The sequence below is a fragment of the Eriocheir sinensis genome, unplaced genomic scaffold, assembly GCF_024679095.1.
Source record: "Eriocheir sinensis breed Jianghai 21 unplaced genomic scaffold, ASM2467909v1 Scaffold1138, whole genome shotgun sequence".
Lineage (NCBI taxonomy): Eukaryota > Metazoa > Arthropoda > Malacostraca > Decapoda > Varunidae > Eriocheir > Eriocheir sinensis.
Genome location: NW_026110450.1, coordinates 6,098 through 30,174, shown reverse-complemented (window position 1 = coordinate 30,174; position 24,077 = coordinate 6,098). Strand labels below are relative to the sequence as shown.

Below are 24,077 nucleotides of genomic sequence, written 5' to 3'. Positions count from 1 at the left end.
GAAGAGAAGGATTGAAAGGTAGCAAGGGAAGACAAGAAGAAAAAGGAGGAGGAGGAGGAGGAGGAGTAAAAAGAAGGAAGAGAAGAAGAAATGAAATTACAGGAAGAGAAGAAGAAGAAGAAGAAGAAGAAGAAGAAGAAGAAGAAGAAGAAGGAGGAGGAGGAGGAGGAGGAGTTGGAGGAGGAAGAAAGACGTGGGAAACAGGAAGGATGTTGGGATATGAAGCAGAGTAGGAGGAGGAGGAGGAGGAGAAGGGGGAGGTATCACGAGATTACATAGGAACAAAGAGAGAGAGAGAGAGAGAGAGAGAGAATTACATAGATAACCAGACCACACAGGCCCTAAGGAGAGAGAGAGAGAGAGAGAGAGAGAGAGAGAGAGAGAGAGAGAGAGAGAATTACATAGATACCAGACACCACAGGCCCTAAGGAGAGAGAGAGAGAGAGAGAGAGAGAGAGAGAGAGAGAGAGAGAGAGAGAGAGAGAGAGAGAGAGAGAATTACATAGATACCAGACCACACAGGCCCTAAGGAGAGAGAGAGAGAGAGAGAGAGAGAGAGAGAGAGAGAGAGAGAGAGAGAAATACATAGATACCAAACCACACACCCCCGAACGAGAGAGAGAGAGAGAGAGAGAGAGAGAGAATTACATAGATAACCAGACCACACAGGCCCTAAGGAGAGAGAGAGAGAGAGAGAGAGAGAGAGAGAGAGAGAGAGAGAATTACATAGATACCAGGCCACACAGGCCCTAAGGAGAGAGAGAGAGAGAGAGAGAGAGAGAGAGAGAGAGAGAGAGAATTACACAGAATTACATAGATAACCATACCACACAGGCCCTAAGGAGAGAGAGAGAGAGAGAGAGAGAGAGAGAGAGAGAGAGAGAGAGAGAGAGAGAGAGAGAGAGAGAGAGAGAGAGAGAGAGAATTAAATATATACCAGAACACACAGTCCCTATGGAGAGAGAGAGAGAGAGAGAGAGAGAGAGAGAGAGAGAGAGAGAGAGAGAGAGAGAGAGAGAGAGAGAATTACATAGATACCAGACCACACAGGCCCTAAGGAGAGAGAGAGAGAGAGAGAGAAAGGAGAGAGAGAGAGAGAGAGAGAGAGAGAGAGAGAATTACATAGATACCAGACCACACAGGCCCTAAGGAGAGAGAGAGAGAGAGAGAGAGAGAGAGAGAGAGAGAGAGAGAGAGAGAGAGAGAGAGAGAGAGAGAGAATTACATAGATACCAGACCACACAGGCCCTAAGGAGAGAGAGAGAGAGAGAGAGAGAGAGAGAGAGAGAGAGAGAGAGAGAGAATTAAATATACACCACACCACACAGGCCCTAAGGAGAGAGAGAGAGAGAGAGAGAGAGAGAGAGAGAGAGAGAGAGAGAGAGAGAATTACATAAATAACCAGACCACACAAGGCCCTAAGGAGAGAGAGAGAGAGAGAGAGAGAGAGAGAGAGAGAGAGAGAGAGAGAATTACATAGATAACCAGACCACACAAGGCCCTATTTAGAGAGAGAGAGAGAGAGAGAGAGAGAGAGAGAGAGAGAGAGAGATTACATAGATAACCAGACCACACAAGGCCCTAAGGAGAGAGAGAGAGAGAGAGAGAGAGAGAGAGAGAGAGAGAGAGTGTATGTATGTATGTATATAATTATGTATTTAAATTTTAGAAAATGGGTTGCAAATTTTTAAGGACAAGATTGTTTTTATAGAAGGAAAATATATTTGATTTTCTTTTCCTTCTCTTCCTTTCTTTTCTCTACCCTTTTTCCTTTCTCTTATCTTATTTTTTCCCTCTCCTTTCCTTCCCTTTCTCTCTCTTCCTTCTTTTCCTCTCCTTCCCTTTCTTTCTCTTCCTTTTCCTCTCCTTCCCTTTCTTTCTCTTCCTTCTTTTCCTTTCCTTCCCTTACTTTCTATTCCTTCTTTCCTTCCCTTTCTTTCTCTTCCTTCTTTTCCTCTCCTTCCCTTTCTTTCTCTTCCTTCTTTTCCTCTCCTTCCCTTTCTTTCTCTTCCTTCTTTTCCTCTCCTTCCCTTTCTTTCTCTTCCTTCTTTTCCTCTCCTTCCCTTTCTTTCTCTTCCTTTTCCTCTCCTTCCCTTTCTTTCTCTTCCTTCTTTTCCTCTCCTTCCCTTTCTTTCTCTTCCTTTTCCTCTCCTTCCCCTTCCTTTCTTCCTCTTTCCTCTCCTTCCTTTCTTTCTCTTCCTTTTCCTCTCCTTCCTTTCTTTCTCTTCCTTCCTCTCCTTCCTTTCTTTCTCTTCCTTCTTTTCCTTTCCTTCCTTTCTTTCTCTTCCTTCTTTCCTTTCCTTCCTTTCTTTCTCTTCCTTCTTCCTTCCTTTCTTTCTTCCTTCTTTCCTTTCCTTCCTTTCTTTCTTCCTTCTTTCCTTTCCTTCTTTCTCTTCCTTCTTTCCTTTCCTTCTCTTTCTTTCTCTTCCTTCTTTCCTCTCCTTCCTTTCTTTCTCTTCTTTTCCTTCCCTTTCTTTCTCTTCCTTCTTTCCTTCCTTCCTTTCTTTCTCTTCCTTCTTTTCCTTTCCTTCTCTTTCTTTCTCTTCCTTCTTCCTCTCCTTCTCTTCTTCTTCTTCCTTTTCCTCTCCTTCCTTTCTTTCCTCCTCCTTCTTCCTCCTCAATTCCTTTCCTTCCCTTTTCTTCCTCCTTCTTCCTTTCCTTCCCTTTCTCTCTTCCTTCTTTCCTTTCCTTCCCTTTCATTCTCTTCCTTCTTTTCCTTTCCTTCCCTTCCTTCTCTTCCTTCTTTCCTTCCTTCATTCTGTCTTTCTTCCTTCTTTTCCTTTCCTTCTCTTTCTTTCTCTTCCTTCTTCCTCCTTCCCTTTCTTTCTCTTCCTTTCCTCTCTCCTTCCCTTTCTTCTTCCTTCTTTCCTCTCCTTCCCTTTCTTTCTTCCTTCCTCCTTCCCTTTCTTTCTCTTCCTTTTCCTCGTTTTCCCTTTCTTTCTTCCTTCTTTCCTCTCCTTCCCTTTCTTTCTCTTCCTTCCTTCCTCTCCTTCCCTTTCTTTCTCTTCCTTTTCCTCTCCTTCCCTTTCTTTCTCTTCCTTCTTTTCCTTTCCTTCCCTTTCTTTCTCTTCCTTCTTTTCCTCTCCTTCCCTTTCTTTCTCTTCCTTCTTTTCCTCTCCTTCCCTTTCTTTCTCTTCCTTCTTTTCCTCTCCTTCCCTTTCTTTCTCTTCCTTCTTTTCCTCTCCTTCCCTTTCTTTCTCTTCCTTCTTTTCCTCTATTTCCCTTTCTTTCTCTTCCTTTTTTTCCTCTATTTCCCTTTCTTTCTCTTCCCCTCTTCCCTTCCTCTTATTTCCCTTTTCTGCATATTTCTTCCTCTTTTCATTTAATTTCCTTCTTTTCCTTTTCTTCCTCCCCTTCCCTTCCCTTCCCTTCTATTGCTCTTTCTTTCCCTTTCTTTCTCTTCCCTTCCCTTCCCTTCCCTTCCCTTCCCCTCCTCTCCCATCCTTTACCCTACCTTTCCCCTCCCCTCCCCTCCCCTTCCCTCCCTTCCCTTCCCTTCTATTGCTCTTTCTTTCCCTTTCTCTTCCCTTCCCTTCCCTTCCCTTCCCTTCCCCTCCTCTCCCATCCTTTACCCTACCTTTCCCCTCCCCTCCCCTCCCCTTCCCTCCCTTCCCTTCCCTATCCTCCCTCCCCTCCCCTCCCTTCCCTTCTCTCCCCTTCCTTCCCTTCCCTTCCCTCCCCTCCCATCCCTTACCTTACCTTTCCCATCCCTTCCCTTCCTTACCCATTCAATAAGTACATGATAGATAGATAGATAGATAGATAGAGAGAAGTGATAGATGTGCTATGTGAATGTGATCAATGAATATATATTAGAACAGATGTGATAGATAGATAGATTGTGATAGAGTCTATGTGTGTATATAAGAAGTTTAAGGAATTAGTATTTATATAAAGATTTTGTATGACCTAGTTTCTATTATATATATATGGAATTTTATTTGTTTATTTATATTTATTTTGCTCTTGTTAACGGAAGAATTTTTTTTTTTTGTATAAGGAAAGTGAAGAATAATAATGTTGAAAAGAGAATAAAAAGAGAAAATATATAATGTGGTTTTGTTTTCCTGTTTTTTCCTCTTCTTTCCCGCCCTTTTTTTCCTCCTTTCCCTTCCTCTCCTCTTCCTTTTCTTTCCCTCCCATTCCTCTCCTTCCCTTCCCTTTCTTTCTCCTCCATTCCCTACCCTTTCTCTTCCTTTCCTTCTCCTCCTTTCCCTTCTTTTCCTCTCCTTTCTTTCCTCTCATCTTCCTTTTCTTTCTCTTCTTTTCCTCTCCTTCCCTGCCTTTTCTTTCTCCAACTTTTCCTTCCTCTCATCTTCCTTTTCTTTCCCTTCCTTTCTTCTACTTCCCTTCCCTTTCTTTCTCTTCCTCTCTTCTTTTCCTTTCCCTTCCTTTCCTTTTCCTTTTCTTTCCCTTCCTTTCCTTTCTTTCTCCAACTTTTCCTTCCCCTCCTCTTCCTTTTCTTTCCCTTCCTTTTGCTTCCCTTCTTTTCCACTCCTTCCCTTCCCTTTCTTTCTCCTCCTTTCCCTTCCTTTCCTTTTCCTTTTCTTTCCCTTCCTTTCCTCTCCTTCCCTTCTCTTTCTTTCTCCTATATAGATATACATCAGCTAGTGCTTTTGTCTCATCACAAAACTGAACCATGAGTGGCCAAAATAGTTTACTAGAGCTTTTAGAGAGGCAGTCCATCACAATTAACTTTTACTCTCCATCACATATTTTATCTATTTTATGGGAAGTGCTTGCAGGAATTCTGCATAATGTACGAGGTTCAGCAGGCATATTAGAATCATGACGCTCTCTCAAAGATGCAGAGAATATCTTTCAATGCAGCATGACTGATGTTATGATCGAGAGCCCAATTAAAAAGTAAGTCTTGAGTAGCACTTTCTTTTTCATCATGATTTTCTTCCTCTAATTCATCATCCCTTTCATCAGAAGTACTTTTTCTTCCTCTAATTCATCATCCCTTTCATCAGAAGTACTTTTTCTTCCTCTAATTCATCATCCCTTTCATCAGAAGTACTTTTTCTTCCTCTAATTCATCATCCCTTTCATCAGAAGTACTTTTTCTTCCTCTAATTCATCATCCCTTTCATCAGAAGTACTTTTTCTTCCTCTAATTCATCATCCCTTTCATCAGAAGTACTTTTTCTTGCTCTAATCCATCATCTCTTTCACCAATTCTATTATCTATTGTGTCATTACTTTCTGTTTGAGAACCACTTTCTGAACACCAGCAATCTGCTGCAAATTTAGTCTATTATTGCTTTGTGAAGGGCTGCCAGTGCTAACAATGTCATCATACTTGTCTGAAAATTCATCATTCATATTCACACTGCTGACACTCGTATATTCAGCCGCCTTATGTTTAGACTTACGTTCCAAAGACCACCTGCTGGTCATCGTCCTGTTTCACATTGTAATTGTGGTCCCAATAACTACAAAAACTCACCTTAAATTTCTGAAAGGTAAACCAAAATGGCTTACACTGACACTGACATGGACACTGACATTCACATTTTGGCATTCACAACGTGGAAGAAGATTCTGAATAAGGTCTTTGGTCACTTGCAACAGAGCTGGAGAAACTTGAACCTGAACATGGATATAGTCCCTGTCCTCCCACAATCTCAGGCGAAAGTCAAGCATTTCTGAAAGAATAATAAGACATGTTTTATCATTTATGTAATGTCCTTCACTCTATGCGTGACAGACTGTTGTTAATTGTCTTAATCAAGGTGAACAACAAACCCTGACAAACTGCATGTCCTTCACTCTATGCATGACAGACTGTTGTTAATTGTCCTAATCAAGGTGAACAACAAACCCTGACAAACTGCATGTCCTTCGCTCTATGCATGACAGACTGTTGTTAATTGTCCTAATGAAGGTGAACAACAAACCCTGACAAACTGCATGTCCATCACTCTATGCATGACAGACTGTTGTTAATTGTCTTAATCAAGGTGAACAACAAACCCTGACAAACTGCATGTCCTTCACTCTATGCATGACAGACTGTTGTTAATTGTATCTTAGGCGGTGGCTGAGTGGTTAGCGTGCTGGGCTCACATTCACGGCATCATGGACAACATCGGATCGAATCCCCACGCTACCACCTGGGATTTTTCAGTCACCGCCGAGTTGCCTAAGACTGTCCACAGGCTGTCCAGAAGACCCCCCATCAACCCGGACTCTAGAAGAAACCGTCCAGTGAATCAAGAATGAGTTCTGTGGGGCAGCATGAACCAAACATAACTGGCGCCACTATAAAAAAAATGCTTGCGCCACGACAAGCTTGGGCCGACCATCTGGCTCATGAAGAAAGCCTACCAGCGCAATGGGCAAGGACGTAAAAAAAAAAAAAATAATAATAATAATAATAATAAAAAAATAAATAAATAAATAAACCCTGACAAACATTAACATGAGGCAGGGTGCATAGCAAGGTTTTATTTACAAGTGGCCAATACGACACCTGTGAACTTCACTCACCTCATCATTTAGATAATTTCATACTGATTACATTGATACATTATAGGTACTGTGCTATCATTTGGAAATAATAATGATATTGATTTTTTAGATCATATTGTGTTACATTAGGTTAGGTAATGGTTAGGTAGAGTAAGGTACTGTTATGTTAATTACTTACTTACTTAGGTTAGGTTAAGTTATTGTTGGGTTAGGTAGGGTAGGGTAGGGAAGGGTAGGGTAGGGTAGGGTAGGGTACTGTTATGTTAGTTACATACTTACTTAGGTTAGGTTAGGTTATTGTTGGGTTAGGTAGGGTAGGGTAGGGTAGGGTAGGGTACTGTTATGTTAGTTACATACTTACTTAGGTTAGGTTAGGTTATTGTTGGGTTAGGTAGGGTAGGGTAGAGTAGGGTACTGTTATGTTAGTTACATACTTACTTAGGTTAGGATAGGTTATTGTTGGGTTAGGTAAGGTAGGGTAGGGTAGGGTAGGGTAGGGTAGGGTAAGGTAAGGTAAGGTAAGGTAAGGTAAGGTAAGGTAAGGTAAGGCAAGGCATGGTTAGGTTAGTTAGGTAGCTAGCTCACTATACTTATACAGTGTTTCCACATTTTAGCAATCTAATTAGCAGGGGTGTGGAGTCGGAGTCGGAGTCGGTGGAGTCGGCTACTTTTGGCTGGAGTCGGAGTCGGAGTCGGTGGAGTCGGCTACTTTTGGCCGGAGTCGGTGGAGTCGGCTACTTTTGGCTGGAGTCGGAGTCGGAGTCGGTGGAGTCGGCTACTTTTGGCCGGAGTCAGATTCAGAGTCGGTAAAAATACCCCCGACTCCGACTCCTTAACGTAATCATTTATCGTGTAATGTAAGTTGTGAAGTTTTTTCTTTTACATTATCTGGATGTTGTCTATATAGAGTACACGTAGTTTGGATGTGAATTCATGAAAGAAAAAGACCTCAAGAGAGTGTACCGGTATTACAGGCAGCATCTGAATAAAAAAAAAGTTTTTCAGTATAGGGGAGGGGCATGGGGGCGGAGTCGGAGTCACAACTTTAAAACTTCCCGGAGTCGGAGTCGGAAAATCTTAACTCCGCCTCCACACCCCTGCTAAATAGTCCGCGAAACCTCCGCGAAACCTCCGCTAAACACAAATTTTGCTAAGTACGAATACTACTTTATATGGGAAAATTAGCAATCAGTCCTTGGTCAGCCCCAAATTCCACCTTTTGACCCCTATAACACCACATATTAAGCTGAAAACTAAAACATTTTCCTTCTGTGAAGCATTGTGGGCAGGGGCGGATTTATGGTGTGTTGAGCCCAAGGCTGGTGGGAATGCGTGGCCCTAAACAGCGCCTCAAAGCTGCACGGGTGTCATTTATAATTTAATTATAATCAAGGTAACCATCAAAATAATTGTAATTATATACTTGAAATTTCATGAAAAAAAATAATGAAAATAATTTTGTTCATTAATTACAAAACTATATATCTATTATTTATGGAAGAAAATATTAATTGTCAAATTGATCTAAATAAGTTCGTTTTATTTTATTTGTATTGTGATTTTTTTGTGACAGGAAAAACGACAAACAAACAAATTAACGGGTAACTAATAAAAATACTTGTTTCCTAACAATGCCGTACCTCAAAAAAAGTTCTACCCTAGGGACCAAGGTGCCTTGTAGCCTTTCAGGTGCGCGGACCCTTGTGGGCGCGGGGCCTGAGGCCATGGCCTTCTCGGCCCCCCCTAAATCCGCCACTGGTCATAGAGCCATATCTTGATTGAAAAATGTTGCTCTTATGTTTGTGACACGTATCGAAGCCGAAGCAGGACAAGTAAACGACAGCGGTCAGGTATAGCCAACACAGCATTTGTACACCAAGGACCCGCTGTCTGCTATAGCCAACACAGCATTTGTACACCAAGGACCCACTGTCTGCTATAGCCAACACAGCATTTGTACACCGAGGACCCACTGTCTGCTATAGCCAACACAGCATTTGTACACCAAGGACCCGCTGTCTGCTATAGCCAACACAGCATTTGTACACCGAGGACCCACTGTCTGCTATAGCCAACACAGCATTTGTACACCGAGGACCCACTGTCTGCTATAGCCAACACAGCATTTGTACACCGAGGACCCACTGTCTGCTATAGCCAACACAGCATTTGTACACCGAGGACCCGCTGTCTGCTATAGCCAACACAGCATTTGTACACCGAGGACCCACTGTCTGCTATAGCCAACACAGCATTTGTACACCGAGGACCCGCTGTCTGCTATAGCCAACACAGCATTTGTACACCAAGGACCTGCTGTCTGCTATAGCCAACACAGCATTTGTACACAGAGGACCCGCTGTCTGCTATAGCCAACACAGCATTTGTACACCAAGGACCCGCTGTCTGCTATAGCCAACACAGCATTTGTACACCAAGGACCCGCTGTCTGCTATAGCCAACACAGCATTTGTACACCAAGGACCCGCTGTCTGCTATAGCCAACACAGCATTTGTACACCAAGGACCCGCTGTCTGCTATAGCCGACACAGCATTTGTACACCAAGGACCCGCTGTCTGCTATAGCCGACACAGCATTTGTACACCAAGGACCCGCTGTCTGCTATAGCCAACACAGCATTTGTACACCAAGGACCCGCTGTCTGCTACAGCCAACACAGCATTTGTACACCAAGGACCCGCTGTCTGCTATAGCCAACACAGCATTTGTACACCAAGGACCCGCTGTCTGCTATAGCCAACACAGCATTTGTACACCAAGGACCCGCTGTCTGCTATAGCCAACACAGCATTTGTACACCAAGGACCTGCTGTCTGCTATAGCCAACACAGCATTTGTACACCGAGGACCCACTGTCTGCTATAGCCAACACAGCATTTGTACACCAAGGACCTGCTGTCTGCTATAGCCAACACAGCATTTGTACACAGAGGACCCGCTGTCTGCTATAGCCAACACAGCATTTGTACACCAAGGACCCGCTGTCTGCTATAGCCGACACAGCATTTGTACACCAAGGACCCGCTGTCTGCTATAGCCAACACAGCATTTGTACACCAAGGACCCGCTGTCTGCTATAGCCAACACAGCATTTGTACACCAAGGACCCGCTGTCTGCTATAGCCGACACTAACTTCTCCCTTTACTTACACGGTTTGTATGGTGAAAAAGGGTTTCCAAACTGGACATGTGGTAGCTCTCTCTGTCTCTTCGAGAAAGAGTGAGAGCGTCGCCTGACTCCCATCACACCCAGCCACAGCACACCCAAGTGCAAAAAAGGCTGGTACTAGGCTATATCAAAGACATTTTGTGTTTCTTATTACCAAGACAATAATCATTGACAGTATGATCGACGGAGACACAACAATAAAACTGAATGTATGGTATAAATTTACACCCAGAAATAGTATATATTTAGATATTACTATAAGTTTTACACATTTCTGCATGTACGTGTCAAAGAGACAATTACGCTGCTTACAAACATCACTAAGGCAAGAATAATACAGCGTCAGGCAGGATGAGGGAGCTTGGCGGGAGGACGCACCACAGTGCACTAATAAACCATCCCCCATAGAGGCCAAAATAAGCCAGTATGAGTGTTGTTATACCTTTTACCCTTTTTTAGATCATTTACAAGTGATTTGTGGAATAACTAACATCAGACAGGGACTCGGGAGTGAGGTGGATATAAGGTCAAAATAGCGCGTGGCTGTACGGGTTAATAGTTGTAAAAGTAAACTAACTCATATATAAAAATTATTCTCATGAGGAAATACACTGATCATGTATAAAGAAAAGTGTCCACCACCTCAGTCAAGTTGGTGGAACACACAAAAAAAGCCCCCCTGACACTTACCCTGATGGTTGAAAGGGTAAATATACATCTACCTATTAGCGACATTTCACATGAGGCTTAACACATTATGTTAGTATTTTAGCCGTAATACTAACTAACAGTTCACAGAATATTGAAAACTTCTGAAAAAAAAAGTAAATAAATAAAATGCTGACAATGTATTGCAGCAGCAGGACACACTTTTGCATTTACAGTAGAGGAAAGCAGGTCAAGGGTAAACATGTACCAAACTGACAAAGCCCACAAACATATGGACTAGAATACCCATTTCTTACCAAAGTATGCCAGGGGGGCGGGCGGGTCAGGCCGCAGGGCTGGGCGGGGAACGCCAGCGAGTGCACCTCAGACATTGAAAAGTCAGTCATTTAGTGGTTTCTGGAAGATAACAGTGTGTAAATAATAACAAGCATCATATTTTGGCAAGATATAAACAGTCAATGCCCTAAAATTAGTTTGTTTAACTCATTTTAATAATAGGCAAAAAGGTTAATTAGGGTAGTTTTTTTTCTTTAATATAGTAAAGGAAGGAGCTCAATGGGTACATGAAAATAACAAAGCCTACAAATGCATGGGCTTGTATAACCATTAAAAGTATGTATTTGCTATCAAAACATGTCCCTGGAGATAGCCGTCACAAGGGGAGACTTGGTAATTACAGGTAACTCTCGATTTACGCGAGTATTGTGTCCTTGAAGAGGTCGCGTAAATCAAAAACAATGTAAATCAAATAAGAGGTAGTTCTTTTTTTTTACAGCTAAGGAGACAGTTCAAGGGCGCAAAGAAAAAAATATATAAAAAAAGCCCGCTACTCACTGCTCCTGAATAGAGGTCAAAGGAGTGTCCAAAAAGAGAGGTCAATTTCGGGAGGAGAGGTGTCCTGATACCCTCCTCTTGAAAGAGTTCAAGTCGTAGGCAGGAGGAAATACAGATGAAGGAAGATTGTTCCAGCGTTTACCAGCGTGAGGGATGAAAGAGTGAAGATGCTGGTTGACTCTTGCATAAGGGGTTTGGACAGTATAGGGATGAGCATGAGTAGAAAGTCGTGTGCAGCGGGGCCGCAGGAGGGGGGGAGGCATGCAGTTAGCAAGTTCATAAGAGCAGTCAGCATGAAAATATCGATAGAAGATAGAAAGAAAGGCAACATGGCGGCGGAATTTGAGAGGTAGAAGACTATCAGTATGAGGAGGAGAGCTGATGAGACGAAGAGCCTTTGACTCCACTCTGTCAAGGAGAGCTGTGTGAGTGGATGCCCCCCCCACACGAGATGCATACTCCATACGAGGGCGGACAAGGCTCCTGTAAATATATAGCAACTGTGCGGGGGAGAAGAACCGGCGGAGACGGTACAGAACGCCCAGCCTAGAGGAAGCTGATTTAGTAGGAGATGAGATATGAAGTTTTCAGTTGAGATTTTGAGTTAAGGATAGACCAAGAATGTTTAGTGTTGAAGAAGGTGATAACTGGGTGTTGTCAAAGAATAGGGGATAGTTGTTTGGAAGACTGTGTCGAGTGGATAGGTGGAGAAACTATGTTTTTGAGGCATTGAAGGGCACCAGGTTCCTCTTGCCCCAATCGGAAATAATAGTAAGGTCTGAGGCTAAGCGTTCTGTTGCCTCCAGCCTTGAATCGTTAAGTTCCTGTGGAGTGGGTCTTCTATTAAAAGAAGTTGAGTAATGCAGAGTGGAGTCATCGGCATAAGAATGGATAGGACAGTTCGTTTTGGAAAGAAGATCATCAATGAACAACAGAAAGAGAGTGGGAGATAGGACAGAACCCTGTGGGACACCACAGATAGAACAATCAGAAAGGAAACTGGAGATAAAGGTACAGAGAGAAGGATAGAAACCGTAGGATGGTAGTTTGGAAAGCAAAGATTTGTGCCAGACCCTATCAAAAACTTTTGATATGTCCAGCGCAATAGCAAAGGTTTCACCGAAATGGCTAACGGCGGAATTTTCAGTGAAGCTCTTCCCTCTTCGTCGAAGCGTCGCTTAGAGTGTGTTTCCGTGAAGAGATATTTTCAAACCCTAGTTTCTCTTCCCCCTTCGAAACAATCTTTCCGTGTAGTGTTGGTACTACTGCAAATCAAACAAACGTTGAAAACCGAAACATTAATGCATTTTAGGTACATTTCTATAATGGAAAATATTGTGTGACAAGTACTTATGTAAGCAGTGCTTGATACAGTGACATACACTATATATAGCAGAAAATTTACATTGATGGGTTTAATTGGTTGGTATCTGTGGCTATGTTTGCTTCGCTCTGATATCGTCCCGTTACCTGTGGGCGGAGCTTAGGAGACCTCGTTAGAATAAACTGCTTTTATTTTCTTTATTTTCCTCCTGTTCCATGAGATCTCTTTCTCCCTTCGTTATTTCTCACTTATAAATATATTTTTAACTAGCTTTAGAGCTCCTATCAGTGGGTGGAAAATGGTATCATCTATATTGCTGAACTTTGCTAAGCTCCACCCACAGGTGACGTCACGAGTTTGGAGATTGGCTGTGGGAAGCCCAGCACGGAGTACCACATAGCACCACATATTCATACAGACTTGTGAAACATTCGCCCGGAGGCCGAAGCCTACCTGTCAGTCCGTCACTTTTAAATTTGTCCCAGCACTCTTCATGCTTACGGTTTGAAGTGCCCGCCCTACAAACGCTTAAAAAGGAGAACTGTTGTGAATAGTTGAGTCTGAAGGGCGGGGCATGCTGGCTTGGAGGTGCGTTCCAGTGTTGGCTTAAATTATCATGGGAACCGTGAAGTCTTGAATAAACAGAAAAAAATAATGTTTCTCGCATTGTATGACTTTTTATATAAGGCCTAGAAAATTTAAATTGTTCTTATACCCAATTAATGATACAGAAACATGGAAAAATGTTGTAATAAAGCATTAAATGTGCGAAGATATTAGCGAAGAGCGGGCCTTCACCTCCTCTTCGTCAAGAGAGGAAATTAGTTCATTTTTCCCGCCGCTGCAGCGCTGCATCAAAGACACTCCTCGTCACTGAGCATACCGTTTGGTCCACGAAGCCTCGTTTCCTCGCGGGAAGGGGGAAGAGAATCACTGAGAATACGGCCGTAAGAGAGGATGACCAAGAGTCAGTAAGGAAGGCAAGGAGATCACCAGTAGAACGCTCCTTGCGGAACCCATACTGGCGATCAGATAGAAGGTTAGAGGTGGAAAGGTGGTTTTGAATCTTCCAGTTAAGGATTGATTCAAAAGCTCTAGATAGAAAGGAAAGTAAAGCTATAGGGCGTTAGTTTGTATCGAAAAATAAATATTCACTTCATTCAGTGGAGAGAGAGAGAGAGAGAGAGAGAGAGAGAGAGAGAGAGAGAGAGAGAGAGAGAGAGAGAGAGAGAGAGAGAGAGAGAGAATTACATAGAATTACATAGAAAATCAGACCACACAGACCCCATGGTCCAGACTAGGTGGTCTGTCCTTAAACCTAAGTGATTTTACATCAATCTGATGGCTCCAAAACGTTGCTTTTCTACTCTAGTTAATATTAAGTTCAAGGAAGTGACAGTCGAGCTTGTTTTTAAAGGAGTCAATCGTGTTACACTGGACCACTGATGGTGGGAGCTTATTCCATTCTCGCACTACAACATTGGTGAAGAAAAATTTGGTGCAGTCTGAATTTACTTGTCTACATTTGAGTTTTATGCCATTGTTCCTCGTTCGCAAAGTGTCATCGATCATAAACAATTTTATTCTGTCTACATTCGTGAAACCATTAAGTATTTTAAAACATTCGATCAGTTTTCCTCGGAGGCGACGTTTCTCAAGAGAGAACATGTTAAGGGTGGAAAGCCTTTCTTTGTATGATTTGTTGCGCAAGGAAGGGATCATTTTTGTTGCTCGACGCTGAACACCTTCTAGTTTAGCAATGTCCTTTGCATGGTGGGGAGACCAAAACTGTACTGCATATTTCAAGTGGGGTCTGACTAAACTATTGTAGAGCGGAAGTATTACATCTTTATTCTTAAATAAAGTTTCTTTTAATGAAGCCCAACATTCTGTTCGCTTTATTTGCTGCATCGATGCATTGATGTGAGAATTTGAGGTTTGACGCGATTTTGACCCCCAGGTCCTTAACGCATTGAACGCTTGTGAGTTTAACGCCGCGCATTTCGTAATCGAACTTCTTATTTTTTGTTCCAACTTGAAGGATCTACGTTAAAGGGCATCTCCCATTTATCCGACCAAGCTGAAATTTTGTGCAAATCCTCTTGGAGGCTTTGCCTGTCTTCGTCAGTGAGAACCGAGTTACCAATCTTTGTGTCGTCTGCAAATTTACTAATGTGATTATTGAGTCCAACATCCACGTCATTGATGTAAATAATGAAGAGCACTGGGCCAAGAACCGAGCCCTGAGGGACGCCACTAGTGACCGGCGCCCACTCTGAGTTAAATCCATCAATCACAACTCTTTGTTGTCTGTTGCTCAAGCAATTCGCGATCCATTGGTTTACTTGACCGTCAATACCTATTTGCTTTAATTTATAAAGTAATTTATGATGTGGGACTTTATCAAACGCTTTCTGGAAATCAAGATAGACTACGTCCACTGATTTGGTTACGTCATAAATTGAGAAAAGATCGTTATAAAAGGTCAGTAGGTTTGACAGGCAGGATCTTTTGTTACGGAAGCCATGTTGTGAATCCCCAATTAATGAGTGGCTTTCGAGGTAACTCACAATTTTGTCTCTAATTATGCTCTCGAGTAGCTTACCTACAATTGAAGTTAGACTAATGGATCGGTAGTTACCTGGTATTTTTTTGTCTCCTTTCTTAAAAATCGGTGTCACGTTAGCCTTTTTCCAATCCGAAGGGACGATGCCTTGTCGCAAGGACATATTGAATACGGTAGTGTGGGAGGAGAGTATTTCACTCATTGTCTCTTTAAGCAGTATAGGATATACTTTGTCGGGTCCGGGACTTTTATTTGTTTTAAGTGAATGGAGAGCTTTAAGGACTTCATCGGTTGTTATTTCAAAATCAGGCAATGCATTCTCGAGATTTACAATAGTTCTGGTGTTGGTGGTAGTGGGAGGAGAGAGAATATCCACTCAGGCACTCAGTCTCAGCCTCACTCGTGTGAGGAAGAAATGAGGGACACCATGAGCGACTGGCTAGTATTGGTATCGGTACCGAGCAGTCTGGTACCGGTACCGTACCATATAGCTGGTACCGTTAGTACCGGTACTGGTACCGGTACCAGCCCACCCCTATTGTTGAGTAGCGTGGCAGCGTGGGTACTGTATTGTTATTCAAGTAGTAGGCGGGAAGAACTGAGCTCAGCTGTGTGGCCGCGGCGCCGTGTGAGTTCAGTTGCGTGAGACATCTGGGCCCGTATCCTCGACAACTATTAATACTAAACTTGGTATTAACTTTCGACTTTAGTATTAACTTCACTCTCAAAGTGTATCCTCAACAACTATTAGCCTAATACCTACTATTAACTTTGGTATTAACTTGGGAGTGCTGGCGAGGACTTCTAAACACTTAATAGTAAAGTTAATAGTGAATCCCAGACCCAGACCCATATCAACATGGCCACCGGGCTTCCTCGCCCAGCCCGCCTCCGCAATTTAGAGTTTGATCGGACGCTTTGGAACTGTATAACGATGGTGAACTTGTCAAGACATACATATTAGACCGTGCAGGAATGGAGTATGTGACTGATTTGGTGAAAAGAGAGCTACAAGATCCAGTTCAAAGGGAGCATTCCCTCACCCCGGGGTTGAAAGTGATTTTGACGTAAAGATACTTGGCTACAGGAAAAATGCTGCAGTGTTCAAGTGATGAGTTTGGGGTAAGCCAGAGTAGTGTAAGCAGGGTGATTGTGGAAACTCTGGCCGCCCTCAGTGACCCGTAGGTAGTCGGGAGGTTTATCCAGTCTCCCCTTGATAGGGTGGAGATCCGTGAAAAGCAAGCAGAATTGTACCAACTTGCCGGTGTTGTGGGAGTGATAGACTGTACCCATGTGAAAATAATGGCACCAAAGGAAAACGATGTAGTTTGTCAACAGAAAAAAAATAAATAAACATAGCTTGAACATACAATTAGTGTTTGATGCCTTTGTTATTGATTAAAATGTGAAATATTCGAGTTAAGGAAAACAAAACATGGGAAAAAAACTTTTATTTGTAGCAGAAAGGTACACACTTGCAAATGAAAAAGATGACATTAAAATTGCATTAAAATGTCATTTAGAATATGATTTATAATTATTGTTGCTTTAAAATCAAGTTAGAAAACAAATTACTCCTGCCGGTTATTCATATTGAGATAATGGTGGTAAGCTTGTTAGAGACGTCTGCCAGTGTGAGGGAGGAGGAACGAAAGGTCGAGGTGACCACATCGCGAACATCATGACTTATGAGTGAAGTAAAACGAGGTTACTTGGTTTCTGTTTACAAAGTTCCAAGTGGAAAAACAACTTTATTGTGAATTCAGTGTATACTTTTCTGGAGTATTGTATTTACTGAGTGAATTGGTGACCAATCTGTTGCTATTTGTGTCTTGCTTGAAGATATTCATCATTGGATTCAAAGCTATGGTATTAATGTGCAATAGTCATCATAACAAAATATGTAGTAATTAATTATATATGTCAACCTATTTATTTTCATGAGATCATGGTATGACCACTGAAAAATAGCTTTTTATCTTGGCTCCATTACAAATTCAGTATATAATTACTCTATTAGTGAAATTAGTTTTTCAGCATCTTTATTATTATGCCAATATTCTAAGCACTCAGCTTGCAAACATGCTTAGGTTTATGTTGTCAGCTTGGGTCGGACTTATGTGAACACTTTACCAAGTGACCTAAGATTACTCAATGCTCGCAAAGCTATGGTATTAACGTGCAATGGTCATTATACCAAAATACGTAGTAATTAATTATATATGTCAACCTAATTATTTTCATAAGATCATGGTATGACCACTGAAAACATAGCTTTTTTTTATCTTAGCTCCATTACAAATTCAGTATATAATTATTCATATATCCAATAAAGTAGTGGAATCCAGTTTTCAGCATCTTTTATTATTATGCCAATATTCTAAACACTCAGCTTGCAAACACGCTTAGGTTTATGTTGTCAGCTTGGGTCAGACTTAGGTGAACACTTTACCAAGTGACCTAAGATTACTCAATGCTACCATATAGGTATACTACATCTTTGATTGTGAGTTCATCAGAGAGCACTGGAGAGCAGCATGAGTCTAATTAGGTGCTAATGAATATCCTGCCTGCATCACAGACTACATAAAATGCAAATATGATCGGTGCCTAAATGTGTTATAATCTAATGATGTTATATATATATATATATATATATATATATATATATATATATATATATATATATATATATATATATATATATATATATATAATATATATATATATATATATATATATATATATATATATATATATATATATATATATATATATATATATATATATATATATATATATATATATATATATATATATATATATATATATATATATATATATATATATATATATATATATATATATATATATATATATATATATATATATATATATATATATATATATATATATATATATATATATATATATATATATATATATATATATATATATATATATATATATATATATATATATATATATATATATATATATATATATATATATATATATATATATAAAAATTGTCTGCCCTAATGTCCCTCCCACTTTTGAAGGCCAAACGACGCCCCTGATTGTAACAACGCATCTTGTAACACCCATGACTGGGTGCCGGTGCAAATCTCCTCATTTAACACCGAGAAATTAATCTAGGCTCTAGGGAACTCGGGAAAATCCAAGTTAGAGAGTGCTGGCTGTGGAGATTGAACCAGTGACCTTCGACATACAAAGCCATGTCTGTCAGTCGAGCCAATAAAGGTAAAGGTAAAGTTGGGGCATACGCTGTAGCAGCGCGTGGCCTCGGTGCTCATCTCCGTAACACTGGGCCTTGAGCCTGTGGTGGGAGGGAGCCCATTACCCCGGGACACAGGGCCAGTGTGACATCCGGGTTACCACAGTTTCCCCTGGTAATCATTTATCGACCAGCCCGAGAGGGAGGATGATCAGCTGGGTGAGCTGCACGCCGACTGCCCAGGCCGGGATTCGAACCCGGGCCCGCGTAGAAGCCAGGCATGCTGACCACTAAACCACGGAGGCGTACTGGAACCCAATCTCAAGTGAACCCACTCACAATGGCACACAATTTTTTTTCCCGTAAATTTTGTGCTTTGAATGAATTTGCTAACCATTTCTGTCAAAAAACAGCAGAGATTATTTTTCACCCCTTCCACCCTAACTTCCTCAGTAATAAAAAAAAGGTGAAAATCATAGCCTTGAGGCAGTAATATTCAGCCCCAGCATCAAAAAATTATACTGATGCCCTTTGAAAGGCATCTCTTAACTCCAATGAAGTAGGTGGTGACTGTGGTGGAGCAGCTTCATTGTCATCCCTTGCAGTGGCAGGTGTCATTGGGCCAGCAGATGATGAAGCAGTGGCTGGTGTCATTGGGCCAGCAGATGATGAAGCAGTGGCTGGTGTCATTGGGCCAGCAGATGATGAAGCAGTGGCTGATGTCATAGGGCCAGCAGATGATGAAGCAGTGGCAGGTGTCACTGGGCCAGCAGATGATGAAGCAGTGGCTGGTGTCATAGGGCCAGCAGATATTGAAGCAGTGGCTGTTGCCGGAGCAGCTAATGGTATCTTTTCCACAAGTAATGAACAATGTGCTGGGATGGTCTCTAGCAATACTGATAAAGTGTGTATCTACTAAGAATATGAATTTAAGGGTGATTAATAAATTGTTTTAATGAGAATATAAAAGTTTTTGCCAAAAACATACAGGCCAGTCAGTATTTCACTGCTGCTTGACTGTTGCTGCTGTCCTATCCCTAGCACATCATGTCAATGCTGAATGGGTCTGGTACCCCTTCAAATACATGAGACGAGCAGCCTATGATGTCATACACCAGTTCATCTACCACAGTTAATGTCATAGTTATATAGGCAGGCGCCTGCGTATCTGTGGTGCCACACGTGTGGGGCACTCAGGTGCTGGGGGAAATGTCATTGTTATGAAGGGGCAGGGGTAAACCAGTGTATGCTGTGAGGCCTTGGTGTGGAAGTTCCCTGTCTGAACTGTGCAGCTAATCCCCCATACAGTGAGGGCCTTTTTTACTCTCTTAGGGGCTGTGCAGCTGAGAGAGTGGTGTACATGAGTGTGAGTGTGTGAGTAAGTGTGTGCCTGTCTTGGCTAAAACCCTTCACTGTTGGAAGACAACCAAGGTATTTAGATAGATTGATAACCATTGACAGATGAACATTAAAAAAATTTCTATATCAAATATGCAGTTCACTGCTATGAACTTATTAAGTTTAAGCTGAAATAAAGGCATTGTGGCCAGTATAGCTGCATTCTGTGAGCACATAAAAAACTAACTAATATAAGTTTTACATTTAAAGACATAACAACTAAAAAAAATTACCAGTCTGCCGCTGCTCATTCTTGCACTTGGCAATGCAAGGCTTTGATTTTTGTTGTACGTTGTACCAACGCCTCTCACAGTCATCCTGCGTACGGGGTCCACTCCCAGGGAAGGCACTGTCAGGGTATAAATGTGAAGCAAGTTTCTTAATCGTTTCACTATGGCATGCTTTTTATTTCCCATACCTTCTCCAATAACATTTAATACATGCTGTGATGGAAAGCTAAATCAGTACCAATATTTTATTTACATGCATCATAAGACATTAACTTTTTAGTTGTTATGAACATGGCCATAAATACTACTTTTCATTGCCTACTTTTCTAAAATGCTTTTCTCTAAGTAGGAGGATATTACACAATACAGCTATACAAAAAAATTCAAAGCATTAATCTTAATTCCATTCTTTTGAGTACTTCTAACCTAACATTATATCACCAGAAACTGTTTGACCAATGCTATCAAAATAATATTTTAATCTTACTTTACCATTCTCATCAAATCTACCTATTCCGATATAGTCTTAACATAAAATATTTGTAAAAGTGTTGAGAGCCTGGCATGCCCAACCCACCCACCCCCCAAAAAAAATCTAAATAAGGAATAAATAAAATAACAGGTAAATATGACTTGACTCTCTTATACTAACCCCCTTTCCACCCTAACAAACTTGGGGACCTACCATGTTAGGTTAGGACGTGTTAGGTTGGACAGGTTTAGCAGGAGTTGGTTTAGTTATGTTAGATTGTTGAGGGAGTGGGGGTTGCAGCAGAAATGGTCATGATGATGCTATTCATGTGAAGCAGTAGGAAAAAGTATGTTCTGTTTGGAAACTCGGTGGTTGTGTTTGTATATAAAAATACCCATTTGACGAGGTTAGGTTAGTTTGCAAGTTACTTGAATCATGAATATGTGAATATGTAACAAAAAAATAAAAGCATTAACCTTAATTTCATTATCTTGAGTACTTCCAATCTAACATTATATCACCATAATCTGTTTGACCAATGCTATAAATATACTATTTTAATCTTACTTTACCATTCTCACAAAACCTACCCATTCCCATATAGTCTTGACATAAAGTACTTGTAAAAGTGTCCATAGTCTGGCATGCTTAGCATCCCCCCCCAATAAAAAAAATAATAAAAAAATAAAAATAAATAAAGAATGAAAACAGGGCAAATATGCCTTAACTATCTATACAAACCCCCTCTTCCCCCCCAACAAACTTGGCATGTTAAGTTAGGATGTGTTCGGTAGGACGGGGCAGGTTTGGCACTTGGGGACCTACCATGTTAGGTTAGGACGTGTTAGGTTGGACAGGTTTAGCAGGAGTTGGTTTAGTTATGTTAGATTGTTGAGGGAGTGGGGGTTGCAGCAGAAATGGTCATGATGATGCTATTCATGTGAAGCAGTAGGAAAAAGTATGTTCTGTTTGGAAACTCTGTGGTTGTGTTTGTATACAAAAATACCCATTTGACGAGGTTAGGTTAGTTTGCAAGTTACTTGAATCATGAATATGTGAATATGTAACAAAAAAATAAAAGCATTAACCTTAATTTCATTATCTTGAGTACATTCCAATCTAACATTATATCACCATAATCTGTTTGACCAATGCTATAAATATACTATTTTAATCTTACTTTACCATTCTCACAAAACCTACCTATTCCCATATAGTCTTGACATAAAGTACTTGTAAAAGTGTCCATAGTCTGGCATGCCTAGCATCCCCCCCCCCCCCCAATAAAAAATAATAAACAAATAAAAATAAATAAAGAATAAAAACAGGGCAAATATGCCTTAACTATCTATACCAACCCCCTCTTCCCCCCCAACAAACTTGGCATGTTAAGTTAGGATGTGCTCGGTAGGACGGGGCAGGTTTGGCATGGTTAGGTTTAGCTATGTTAGGTTGTTGAGGGAGAGGGGGTTGTGGCAGAAATGGTCATAATAAAACTATTCAGATACAGAATAAAAAGGTATGTTCTGTTTGGAAGGTCAGTGGTTGTGTTATTATGCAAAAAATACCCAATTGATTAGGTTAGGTTAGTTTGTAAGCTAATTGAACCATGAATATGTGATTACTAACCTTGTTACAGCTTCTGCCACTTCAGTCCACGCTCTCTTCTTATCCTCAGGGGTGATACTCTTTCCATAACTCCCTCTGATTATACGTATTTTTTCTTGAATTTGATGTAAGAAGACCGTTTCATCTGGCGACCAATTAAACTTACTCCTTTTCTGCGCTGGTTCTCCGGCCCGTAGATGTGCTCATTGGGGCAGATAACGTGGTTATGGTGCGGTAATTTCAGCAGAGCAAATCGTGACGCAGGCGGGGAGATACGGGTATTGACGAGTGACGGAGTAAAAGCAGCCTTTGAGGCTGCTTCTATCTGCCACAAAACTCAGTATTTTCTTGTGTTTGCCATTTATTATGTTTCTGTTGTACATTTATACATCTTTTCTTTATTATTCTTTTGAGATATATACGTAATTCATGTCGGATGTTTACGTTTAGCACGGAGGCGTCCTTAGCAACGAGCCCGCCATAAAGAAGAAGAAGAAGAAGATAATAGTAGCCAGGATTTGCTAATACCTACACTCAAAGTTGACGAGGATAGCTTTTACTCTTAATAAATTGAAACTTAACTTTGATAGTAACTTTAAGAGTAAAAGTTTATAGCTCTCGAGGATACGGGCCCTGGTGGCCAATCCATAAAATATCGCGTATAAGTGAAAAAACGTGTAAATTATAAACATTTCTTTGGATTTTGGACCCCGCGTTATTTAAAGAAAACGCGTAAACCAAACTCGCGTAAGTCGAGAGTTACCAGTATTGAATATAGGGTAGCCACCTCATGGCCTCACCCACCACCTCCACCAATCAACAAAAAACATCTATAAGACACAAACTAACCACAAACTAACACGGATCAGCACCAATGAACCAAGGATAAGACGGAACACTTGAAATATTCCAAGTAAAATCTCAAGACGGGGTTAGATTAGGGGATTGATTGATTAATAGTTTTCTTTTTCTTTTTCATTATGGTAAAGGAAGGAGCTCAATGGTGAATATACATTAAAACAACAAAGCCCACAAATGTTTGGGCTTGTATAACCATTAAGGAATGGTTAAATATCACGCTCTTATGAAGAGAGGAAGGAAAATTGAATTGTACGTATACGTTACCCCTTAAAAAGTGCTTAATGTTAAACCACCCATATTATTTAGTTTACCACCCATAATAGGCCTCACAGTGCTCCTAAAAAGAGCTCAAATTTTATATTTTCTGTGGGGCTCACCCCAGACCCCCCAGCTGAACAGGCTCGCCACCCCCCCCCCCCCCCCATTGTCCCCGCCACCTCTTTGTAACCAGTTACGCCCGTGATTAACAGGTACATTATTGATGGTACATACATAACAGCCGTCGATGGTACAATACATAATTGCCGCTGCAACACAGCGGCCAAAAAATATCACCCGCGACGGCACAGAGGCCTGTTACTACCCAACAACAAACAACCGCATGGTTCACACGTACTGTACCTCCATAATTATCTTAATGCATCGTAGCTAACACTGACATTTTCTAACTGCAACACCTATGACATTTTCAGTAGTCATTCAAGAACCCATTGTTAACATAAAACGGTTGAAACGTCACTTACCTCTGCATTCTTCGCGAACACAAACAGAGGTAACCTCTGCTTTCTTTCACAAATGGCAGACTGTTTTGTTTGAAGACACTGACTGCTCCCTAGCGGCGACCGGTGGCGGCAGGAAATGTGTTCGTTTGCCTCCAGTGGCCATGGCTAAGGATTAAACTTGCAGACTATGTTACTAATATTTCACTAATTAGAATTCAATAGTGATCAATCAGGAGTTAATTTATTATGAAAAAAAACTTTCTTTGTGAGTTTGTATATATTTATTTCTTAGTTTTAAATCATGATATTGTTACGCCAGGGGGGTATATTTTTGGCCGTATTTGTGTCGTTTGTGTGTGTGGGTGCTGGTTTGGGGCGCGGAAGGCTGGGTGGCAGCCGGGCGTGGGGACGCCAAACAAAGACTATAGTCTTTGCGCCAACGGTGCCGCGGCCCGCAGGCCCGGCGCAGGGAGAGACGAGAGATGT

General features: G+C 41.3%; 1 long non-coding RNA gene across 1 annotated transcript; it reads right to left on the bottom strand.

Annotated features, from left to right (window-relative positions):
* Positions 1-3,352: 3,352 nt before the first annotated feature.
* On the bottom strand, positions 3,353-23,757 carry LOC126989370 (uncharacterized). Its single transcript, XR_007743233.1, has 3 exons — positions 23,613-23,757; positions 10,635-10,734; positions 3,353-5,651 (listed from the first exon to the last, which is right to left on the bottom strand). It is a non-coding gene; the product is annotated as an uncharacterized LOC126989370 (long non-coding RNA).
* Positions 23,758-24,077: the final 320 nt, after the last annotated feature.